This window comes from Lolium rigidum, chromosome 4 (assembly GCF_022539505.1).
Source record: "Lolium rigidum isolate FL_2022 chromosome 4, APGP_CSIRO_Lrig_0.1, whole genome shotgun sequence".
Classification (NCBI taxonomy): domain Eukaryota; kingdom Viridiplantae; phylum Streptophyta; class Magnoliopsida; order Poales; family Poaceae; genus Lolium; species Lolium rigidum.
The window spans coordinates 195,281,126-195,293,242 of NC_061511.1; positions in this window are offsets into that span (position 1 = coordinate 195,281,126).

Sequence of the window (12,117 nt, forward strand, 5' to 3'; positions counted from 1 at the left end):
ATAAAAAGGAAAAAAGAAAAGAAACATACAAGAAATAGAAAAGAAACAGCAAAAGAAAAGAAGAAAAGAAATAGAAAAGAGAAATAGAAAAGAAACAAAAAAAAGAAATAGAAAAGAAAACAAACAGAAAAGATAAAGAAATAGAAATAGAAAAGAAACATAGAAGAAAAGAAAAAAGAAAATAAAAAGAAACAGAAAAGAAAACAACAAAAGAAAAGAAAACAGCAAAACAAAAAAAACCCTTTGGTACCGGTTGGTACCACCAACCGGTACGAAAGGTCTTTCGTACCGGTTGGTGATACCAACCGGTACGAAAGGGTGTTCCCCTCTATTTCACTTAGCCGCGCGGGCAACTTCCCCCAAATCCCCAAATTTCTCACACCCGCAGACCACGCCGTCGCCGTCGCCGAGTTCCGCGCGCTCGCCGTCGCCGTCGTCCACGCCGTCGCCGCCGTCCCTCGTCAGCGCCACGCCGCACCACGCCGTCGCCGTCGTCCGCACGCAGCACCAGGCCGGCATCTCCTCTCTCCGCACGCCGCCGCAGGTACGTCCTCCACCACGGCACCGCGTCGTAGGCGTCCTCTCCCTTGTCGTTCCCCTCGCCTGCGCACTCCCTCCGTCGCCGAGATGCTGCTGCGCTCCCTCCGCCTCGGCGCCGGCCATCGAACACCCGGAAGGTGTTCGACGTTATGCCGAGGCGCGCGTGCACGGCCGGGACGCGGCGGAGGAGGGCAGGCGCGGGAGGCGCGCGGCCGGGTTGAGCGCGCGCGCCGCCTTGTAGGACTTGGAGGCGGCCTTGGAGGCGGTGAGGAGGGCCGCGAGCGGGGAGGAGGCGGCCGCGAGGAGGCGCGGGGTTCTGAGCGCGGCGGCGGCGGCGGAGGTGGTGGCGGCGAGCGGCTTGAGCGCGCGCGAGCGGGAGAGGAGGAGCAGCAGGCGGATGCTGAGCGCTACGCCGACGGCCGCCGAGGCGGCTGCGGTGGCCGCGAGGGGCAGGTGCGGGGGAGACATGGGGCCGGGGCGTTGCGGAGGAGGGCGGCACAGGCCATAGGAGAGCGGTGGGTGGGCGTGGAAGACGACGGAAGCCGGCCGCCCGAGAGGGATTAGGGAAAAAGGCGGATGCTGGGCGGTGTGCGGCGCGCGTTGAAGGAGCGGAGATGCAGCGGTGGTGGCCTGTCGGAGTGGATGAACTGGTGCTCCTCCTCGGAGAAGGAGAAGTAGGAGGCCTCGCCGAGCGCCCCAGGCCCGTCCTCGTCGATACGATCCGTGAGCAAGTGGTGGCCGATTATAGTACATGCTGAGTAGCTGCTAGGACGATGACGAGGAGATTGATCATGGGATTGGGACGTGTATATATATTGCTGGATTAGTACGTTGTAATCGGGTTCTTGGCATTCCAATTTTGATGAAGTTCAAATTTCAAATGGGGATTTTGATTATTAATCATATTTTAAAATTTTAGGCGGAAAAAGAGAGAAGAGCGAGAGGAAGAGCGCCGAGTGTTAGGGTTAGGGTCGAGAAAAAGAGAGGAGCGAGAGGAGGAGTCCGTGGTGGTGCCGCCGCGACATAGAGAGAAGAGCGAGAGGAGGAGCGCCGAGTGTTAGGGTTAGGGTTTTTTGCTTTCTTCATTTCAATTTGTTATTCATCTAGAAATCGTTATATGATCATTACATGAGGAATGAAATACAATTGCTTTCTTAATTTTGCGGTGACATTGAGGTATGGAGGACGGCACCTTCGTCCGAGATGAGGAGGGGAAAGAAGCGGTGCGAGAAATTGATCTATGAGAGTGCCCGTGGTCCGGAACCCGACGATGGAGATGACAACGAGTTCCAAGACTTTCCGAATGATTTCGGCGAGGGACTTGAGTCTGAACAAATTAGAAGAGACAACGAAGTGTCCATCACAAACTCCGGCGAGGTGTATATCTATGTATCAATTAGTCTATATGTTCATCCCTAGATGCATTCATTTATTTGTATTGCACTTATTAACGAATATTTTTTTCTTTTAGCCTTCTGGATCATCGAGCAAGTCTGTTAGATCAAAACGATGCCCGACGCGGGTGCTAAAGAGCGAGGGCAGGTTAGCCCTCACGGCATTCAAGGCTAATGGTGAACCAGAGCATACCAAAGAGTTTTGCCGCAAATTTACAAGTCAAGCCGGAGTTCTTGTTAGGGATCATGTACCGATCGAGCATTCAAGAGTGGCATAAGCCGAAGAACGCGGAGAGTGGTGCTAGTTATGTCAACGAGACGATGAAAACATTTCTTTGGGACACGCTATCGACAAAGTTCAGCCTACCGGAAGACATGACGGAAGGCCGGAAGAAAAAGTCAAGGAATGGACATTGAAGAAGATGGCCATACAATTCCGGACACTGGAAGAAAAATCTATGGGACAAATATAAGAATGAAGATCCAGTATTCGATGATAATCTAGTGAAGATAAAAGCTCACCGGCCCGCATTTAAGGAGTATAAGCAATCGTCTACTTTTCTGTCCCGATCGAAGAAAAATACCGAAAATGCTTCAAAGAAGAAACTTCCGCATCATTTGGGGTCAGGTGGCTACAAGAGTGCCATTCCGAAGTGGACAGCGTTTGAGAATAAACTGATGAATGATGGAATCACTCCACAGACATGGGACTGGCCCGAACGGTCCAAGTTCTGGTTGTTCGCTCATGGGGCAGGGTTGGACCCAAAGACAGGGCTGATCGTTGCGAAGGGAAAATGGAAGGAAAAAATTGAGTCAATTGTACCGAAGCTTGTAGATGCAATTAATAAGGTCAGAAAGGGAGAGTACATTCCCGATCGAGAGAATGACGAGCCGACACTCGCTCCGGGGAACCCCGAACACGTTGGACGGGTACGAGCTCGCCCGAGGTCTCACCATGAAGGAAGCGTGGCCGGACAGCGCCGACACTTATAGAAGCCGTTCGCGAAAGAAGAAGAAGGACGCCGACATTGTAACGGAATTGTTAACTAGGGTGGAGGCTCTTGAGAGAAATCAGAGGGCACCCGATCAGCCGCTGTTTCTACGGGATCCACATGGCGATGCTGCCCCATCTCGGCGAAGAAGCGAGTGTCGGTTCCTCGCATCTTGACGGGTGTGGAGGAAGCTACCCCGTGGATTATGTCACGGAGAAGACAGATTGCGAGCTACATATGTTATTCAGGACCGCGTCCGTTAAGGTGGCGGTCGGCTATGTGTACCCAAGTGAAGATGGAGCAATGCACCATCATATGCCCATTCCACCTGGCTGTGTTCGTGTCGGGGTGGATGAAGTGGTTTCGGGTTTTGAAACAGTGGAGCTTGATATTCCTAGAGGTGAAGATGAGAGGACACTGGCCGATGTCAAGCACGGTTTCTCCCTATGGCCGAAGAAGTACGTCGTCCTTTTGCAAAGGCCACCGACTCCTACACATGAGCAAGCAAATGCCATCGACTCCTCCCGGTGGCAGTCCCGGTGAGCAGCCAAGTCCACACCTACCCGAGAGGGACCCCAGCGTGAGTCCACCATCTCGAGATCCTCCGCGTAAGACAGCGTCCGTTAAGCGGAACGGTACGCCGCCTAGGAAGAAAGCTAGAAAGGAGAAACAACCGCCGCCTACCGAGAAGTTACCTTGGGAAAAAACTCCGGAGGAAAACGCGGAGACCGTTCGAGGCCGAGGTGAAGAAATTTTTTGCACCGAAAGTGCCGGAGATACCTTTCGAGAAGACACTAGATCGGGAGAAAGTTGTGCGTACCATTGACAATCTATATGACCCCGTACCATCGCCGCCATCCGACTATGCGCGTTCTATTGAAAGGTCGTATGACAAGATGATCGAGGCGACAAAACCCGTTAAATCGGGTATCGTGGAGATAAAAGGGATACACCAAGTCTACCAGCTCGGACAACAACCCGTTCAATCGGTCGACCCTCTCAAGGTGTTTGACGGGAAGACCGTTCAAAGTTCTCGACAAGACGCAACCGATTACGCCTTCGCTGAACGAGCATATCAATTTGTTCAAGGGAAAGATTTGGTCGAGAATCTCGGGAAGGTACCAACATGTATGCGTAACTTGCATTCGTGGTACCTTAATGCCTCAAAGGAAGGGATCGAGACTATCATGGTGCGAGTTAGGGAAGAGCACTACTTCCGGGAGTACTCGTGTGAACGTTGACTTCGCCGAACTCTTTCGGCTTATACAATCTCCGGGCCCTCGACAAATCAATCATCAGTTGCTATTGTCTCGTAAGTGATTTATTTATTTAATTTGAGAAGTCTTTAGCTCAGCTCGTTCATTGTCTGCAGATTATAATCTTTTGTGCGCTATATTATGCAGATCGAAGATGCTCGAATGCAAAAGGGACGAAATCACAGACATTGGGTTCATGGACCCGCACACAATGCATGTCAAAACCATAGAGAATCCCCTCAATAACAAGGATACACCGCAGACTTTGCTAAGGTTTTTGAAGCGACAACGTGACAAAAAGCTAATAATTTGGCCTTACAACTTCGAGTGAGTCTTACTCGTCTTATAACACATTATATTTTGCTCACCGTATGTCAAAATTTTAACTAATGACTTATATATATGACACTACATATTGAAACGTGCGTAGGTTTCACTTTATTCTTCTCGTCATCAATATGGAAATTGGAGAAGTTGAAGTCTTTGACTCACTAAGCAAAAAATCGGAACTATACGTGTCTTGTTTTTTAATGCTCGAAGGTAATTTTAATTCTTATCGGTTTGTTTCGTTAATTTCCTGCTTTGAACTAATTGATGACTCTTTTATGCATTTTCTTTTGTCGAGCAGCGCATGGCAAACTTTCATCAAGGAAGATACGTCCCGTGAATGGACACCGAAGCTGCGATGGCGTGCGAAAGTAAGTAGTACTACCTAGGTCCACACACCCTTTAATTATCATACTTGACTATTGTTTGATTGAATTATATTCTTGTAAAGAAATGCCCGCAACAACCACAAGGGACCAATCTCTGTGGATTCTTCGTTTGCGAGTACATCCGCAGAATTGTCAGCGAGAGAACGAATAATGAAAGAAATAAAGAGGTACAAAAACAATCTTCACAAATTTGTTTTCTTATCATAAGTTGTGCTGAGTTTCAGTAATAGTTGATTCATGTATTTATTTGTATCTTATTCTTTTATAGTTGGCAAGAAAGCGGAACAAGCTCTCAATCGATGACCGCTTCATAGCAATAGGCGAGGAATTGGCGGGATTTTTCCTTCGGGACGTCATACCACCATTCGCGAGTACCACTATGAATGAAGATGTACATGTTACATATATAGTTGACTCGAAGAGTACCACTATGCTACATGTAATAGACATATATAGAGTACGCCTCGGAGAGTACCACTATGCATGAAGATCGATCTTCATGCATAGTACTACTTAATTTGCGATCTTATGCAATTACATGTGTGTTATATTATATGCACCAACTTGCTATGCATCATCTTGATCTTCATGTACTACCTAAACCCAAACGCGTTTCCGGTGCATCGACGCGATATGAAACAAACCGATATCCCTAAACCCCTCCAAAAACCCTAAAAATCCAATTCTCTGCCGCGGCAGAGATTTGGGCAAATTCCCTGCCGCGGGTGGGAACCTTTGGTACCGGTTCGTATAACCAACCGGTACCAAAGCTCCTTGACCCTGAGCTCTCCGGGTGGCCCACGTGGAGGCCCCTTTTATACCGGTTCGTAAGCAACCGGTACGAAAGGGGGGGGGGGGCCTTTAGTGCCGGATAATTAATACCGGTTGCTCAACCGGTACTAATGCCCCTATGGAACCGGTACAGATGAGCGTTTTTCTACCAGTGGCGACTCTATGTTCTGGTGTTCTGTGTGCTGCACAAACTCACAAGAACACACGTAGCTATAGTATGGAGGTATGAGCGATCTCCAGCACAATACTTCAAATTTGCCCCGCGGAACAGCACTCCAGGCCCCGAATATAAGATCCACTATTGTTATCCTCGGAACTTTGTCACGAGCAGCAGGCCCTTTTTGGTGGCTATAATGTATCAGAAATACCTTTTGATCAGTGGAACCTCGCGGTGTTTCAGCAATGCCCCAAGCATACCTAGACATGTGATCCTCATTATATTCACCGCGCACGAAGATGGTGCCCTGGGCTTTAAGAAGTGGAGCAGTTGCTTACTCTGTGACATTATACTGTCAGCTGGAAGCTGAAAAAGACAATTGTGCTACTTGTCTCAGAAAATGGGGTTCTCCACCCATCTAACGAAGGCGTCAGAAAGATTTTTTTCTTCAAGTTATCATGGTGGAAAATGGAAACTTGATGTCACCACCGTTGAAAAAGTATGGCTTCAAAATAAATTATTTTTATATTTTACTAAATAGAACATATAAACTGAAGTAAATGGGTGTGTTTTCAAATTTTGTTTACATATTTTACTTTATTCGAAAAAATATTACTTGTTAATGGGTCGCCGATAATGTGGTCTTCGCACAACTCACGCCAACATGCGAGCAGTCTACATTCTACACGTGTTGGCTAGAAATCAGGGTTACAGCACTGGGTTCCTTCTTTTTGGGAGACACATCACTTGTTTTTGGTATGTCTTGGTAGGCAAGAGTTGAACATGGTTATTTCTTTTGATATTTAAATTTTCAAAATCTAATAGGTTTTTAAAGGTGTCTACAAATCATGAACGACTTACACGGTTGATATTCTCCTAATGCAATTTCCTTCTTTATAAATATTATAATGATATAAGGGACCGTACAGTAGTCTTGTGTTACAACAAATTGTTGATGATCTTGGCTCTTGGGTAAGGGCATCTCCACTAGCAGGCTCCAAAGCTCCCCCATATACGTTATGGGGGTGCCGGATAAAACTGTATCGACGGTATGGGCAGCTTGTTATTGTGTCTGACATTACCGTGCCGGATCCAACGTGCAGGGTTTGGTATGCGCCCCCTTAGAAGCGGCACAAAATGGAACCTATACCACTTTCCCCACTTTCCCCTTCCCCAAATTTGGTGTGTGCTGAAGTGGCACAAAGCTCCAACGAGCCCGAGCAGGCAGAACGGGTCGTGACCAATGACCCGCCACCCTCCATTTCACCTATATCTATCCTTGGTTTGTAATATAGTGGCCAGACTTCGTTGGCGTTTTGGTAACCAGCTTCATGGCTCGTGAATTTGAACTTTATTTGAATGTGGTCGCCTTTTTGGCTGACTTTGAACTTTCATTTGCATCGAATTATTTGCATTTTTGTTATAACGAAAATATTTTGGGTAGCTGGTCGCGGGAGGATGTGAACAACGACGCGAATTTCTAACGGAATCCCAAAATGCTTGTTCGACACTGTTGCTGAGCAATATATATATGCGAGGCGCGAGGTGAAGATGTCCCATGTTGCACGAAAATAGGTGTTGGCACCTAGGTTCCATGGAAACCAAAACAATGTAGCACCCCAAAATTCATATTTCTAGACCTCAAAAAAATATAAATAAATTTTTTGCATGAAGATGCACGTATGTATGTGCGTGCCTTTTTTTATACCCAAATTTAAAGTACTGTACGTAGCTTAGGAAATTCCCTTTACATGTTGCCCATGTTGCCAGATAACGCAGCGACGCGCTGAAAGATAGCAAAAGCTAGCTAGAGAACACTAGTCATTAACCCGTGCAGCCGCACGTCCTAGCAACTTTTGTAACGGTTTGACAAATACATAGATATTTAAAAATAAAATTTAGGAATATATTTGTATGTTAGTCGCCGATAACAAATCATGTCAAGATGAAGAAATAATTACCTTTTACCATGCCATTTGAATTGCATAATTCCACCATAAGGAGCATGCATATTTATGTGGATTTATTAAATATTCAAGAGCTATGAAACTTTATTCTAGTTGAATACTACTATTAAGTAGCAAGTCTGGCACTATACCTAACGAAACAAAGGTTAAAACTGCAATAAAAACTTACCTCTGTGGACATACCATAGCCCATGAGCATGATTTATAAATGGATATGTATATTCTCCAATTTTAAAAGCTTTAAAATTGAAAACTAATCATCTAGAGAACCTTATTATATGTACCTACCAAGAGATTGACAATGGATACTTCATCACTGAAAAATTCTATAAGATCTAAAATATGTGTAGTTATGTCTTATAAAGTATAAATCTATGAACACTGAAAATGTACTTGGAGAATGCAATGATTTATGACACGGTCGAGCCTTATCCCCGGCGTGCCGATTTTTGGCTGCGCCGGTGGTATTTGGGCAACACCGGCGCATCGATATTTGGTGCGCCAGTGGTAATATAGCTCCGCTGGACAGCTTTTTTTTTTGTGCCCGGTGGTAGTTTTGGGCATATTTTTTCCTAGTAGTGTCAACATTTTTTTAAAGATCATAACTATAGTTAAGGAACTTTCCTTCAATTTTTTAGAAACATTGCATTATTTCAAAATTTTAAGTGTGAATTTTTTTTCTAAAAGAAGAGTTTTTCATCCAAAAAATAATGAACTTAAGGTTCATTATATGTATTTGGAGTATTAATCGCCATGGATTAGAGGTCCAAAAGAAAACATGTAATATGGACTCATAGAGCTCTACAAAAAAATGAACTAATCATTGGAGGGAACTGTAGCAGACCATATGCAAAAAAGTACAATATATTTAGACCATCTCATAATAGTGTCTTTGTATAGAAATAGCAAACTTGGGTAATCTCAAAGAAACAATCGTAACTTGGAGGCATACATTACTACGGTAGCTGGATAATAACATAAAAAATGTATGCATTTTTGTTTCTTTCTAATAGGCAAGAAGCTTTTACATTTAATACATGCTAAGTTGAGGTTGTTTGATATTTCGTTCCACACAATCAAGGAATAAATGTAACGTACAACATCATTAGCTCAAAGAGTGTCAGTGGTCTATATTTATGAATTCATACGCTTAACAATTGATTTTTTGTTGAAGAAACTCAAGCTTTTCTTACTATTGGCATCCTTCATATTTCTATCTCGCTATAGATGTAGAAAATAATTTAGCATTTTAGTCCTTGCATAATCTTCAACTGATGCAAGATAATTAGCACATTCGATTGTGTTCTTCTATTGTTATCACATCTGACTCGACCAAATAGTGAATACACATACCTTGAATTTTAAAACTACATTTTTCATTAGCAAACTGTATGAAGCAATAGAAGTTGTTTCTCTAATCAGATACAAAAAAATAAAATTCCTTATGTTGCATCATTACTATTTTACCTGCTGCCCCAAAAAAAACAAAGATAATATTTTCTCAATACTTAGTAAAAATTTATTCCACAACAGAGAATACTTGAGTTCTTATGAGAGAAATCGAAGGAAACAATCTCGGAAAGTTGGGATAGTTACCCTATTTGCTGACAGTATCACGACCCCTTACGTTGCCCTGTACCAGCATATTTCCCCTGTGATTTTTTGACGACCGAACTGAAGTTTATCCATCTGATGTACCTTATAGTGTCGCCGCTAACGTTGACCGGAGGAGAGGTGTCGGCCGCAGAGAATTGGAAGGAAAAGTAGTCTGCAGGAACAGAAGCAATGACTGATCTGGAAGAGATGTAGCCAGCGGAAGATTCAGAGACAGACCCACTCCGATTCTTCAATCCTGCATGCACACAACTTTTTTCCATTCTGCCTTTAGCTGACGCTTGAATGATTTTGGTGTTAATTACTTCTTTATAAGCTGCCAGGTACACTACGATAAGGCCTAGGCTGATGTACGCACTGGCATCCAAGCTGAAAAAAGAATTATTCTCTGCTGCTTCTCTAAGTATACAAACTTCAGATACTTATGTCTACCTCGAAGATCGAACTCAAACGTTCCACCAATGAGTAATCAACTCAACCCAACTGAGAGTAATATAGAAATTATCACGAAGTCGGATTGTGTCAAGAAGAGAGAGAAAGCAGCACCCACCTGGACAAATTATAGCGGAGAAGTTGGTCTACCTTACTATTTTGCTGAACTTTTAGGCATCTATACTGACCTCCGCATTCTAGAAAAAGAATACTCCCAGACCTCCATAAAGGCAGCATCGCCATGGCCGTTCCTTGAATTCCCTGGATCAGAACCTTGCAGATGCTTGGATGATGAGAGCATGTAGCATACATGTATCACATCCGAACGTACGCCACCATCCAGTCGCAAGGGATTCTGGCCACCGTATAAACACGTATGCCCACCTCGTCGCCGGGATCTGCATCTGCATGTGCATGCAAAGTTTAGAGTCTCAAAGAATTTGATTCGAAACAAACCTTTTTGACTGGAAACTCAAAGATAATCTATTTGCTCAGCTGGAGAAAACTTAATGTATTTATTTCCAGGAGTCGGGATGAACAATATTTAAACTAATTAAGGCTTCCCGATCCTAACTGTCTCTTTGATTCATTTGCTTCTGCATTGGTACGCAAAAAAAAGCTACTGTAATTAACAGCCTTTGCTTATCCTAATCGTAAGGAAAAAAACTCGGATAGATGGTCGTGAGCCGTACGTGCTCATGTATATGATCTGGGAGGCGTGTATGGGTGGAACTCCATGTTTCGTACATCATTTGTTTGCCGTTGTAAAAGGAAAAAAGAAAACGGATAGATGGTTTTCAGCCGTGCTCATGTATATGATCTGGGAGGCGTGTATTGGTGGGACTTCATGTACTCCGGACATCATTTGTTTGACCTTGCAACGAATAATCGTGCCAGCTATGTTGGGTTTTACATATGTTTCCTAGGCACTATAATTAAACAAAGAACGTGTTCATCTTTTTTCTTCTACGAAAAACAAATTGTGTGTCTAGGCAACGTGTCTACGTTACAATTTTTGTGACATTATAAATTACGGTTTTCTTGACTAATCGTAGCCGTAAATTTTAGATCTAATTGTCTTTATTATTCTAATGATGTGGATTAACGTGGAGGCTTTTACGGTGCCTCCAATTAGTAAATATAAGAATCTGAGACAGCCCGGGATTGAAGGCTTCGGATGAACGTGCCTTTCATGGCTATGCAAAAAAGTTTGGGCGATCGACTTGGCATCGCCTCGTTCCAGTGCGTGCCCCGTCCACATCAGCCACAGGTCAGCTGTTCACGCGGACCAGGGATACGTACGTACGTTACCCGGCGGGAACGGACGTACGGTCGCTCACTCGGCCAGGACCAGCGATACGCACAATAATACACACTATACACAGCATGGTTCTAGTACAGTATCACATTCCCCTGTATACGTACGTTATGCTGCGCAACCCGATCCAGCTTGTCATGGAGATACGCAGACAGTGAGGCGCACGAACGATCGATCCGTTCCACCAACCGATCGATCGGGTTTCAGAAGATACACGACATTCCGAAGGAAGCATCATAAATTTAGCAGCGCGCTTCGGTAGCGTGATAGCGTCCATCCACCAGAAGTTTTTCAGCAGTGTTGCTTCCTGCACAAGTATGCCAGGTATATATGTCCATGCATATGCGGAAACAAAACAAAAATGTGCTCCCTCCACAAAATATTCAATGGTGAAAGATCTTTTGCTCTCCTGGGCCGAAAATATTTGTCGCGGTTTGGGGCATAGACATATTTTAGGCTGTTTTTTTTCTAAACCTGCCACAAGTATTCAGGGCTGGAAGGAGTAGCTTTTTCGTGAATCATTTTTCGTAAATGCATGCATCCAACCATGTTTTAGTGTGTATGCTCACTCACTTTGATTCGTATCTAATTAAATTTAAAATATCTAAAAGATCTTACACCAATAAGCAAAGGAAGTATTAGTAAGAAAATAGGATTTTTTTCTTCAAAATAGACGAGCAATGAATATTGTTGGCAATCATGACCAGTGCGTGCGTGCAGCTCTGGAAAGGTTGGCCAGCAGCAGTACCCTTACACCTGTGTAACGAATCAAGGCATGATCGTTTGATGATACGTTGCATGCAAATGAGGGAGATGATGGACACATGATTAAATTCCGAGTGAATTTCACTTTTTAGCTTGACCTTTTGTATTTGTCAAACATATTATTCCACATAGTGGTATTTCTAAAAAAAATTATTATGTTTACAAAACTTTACA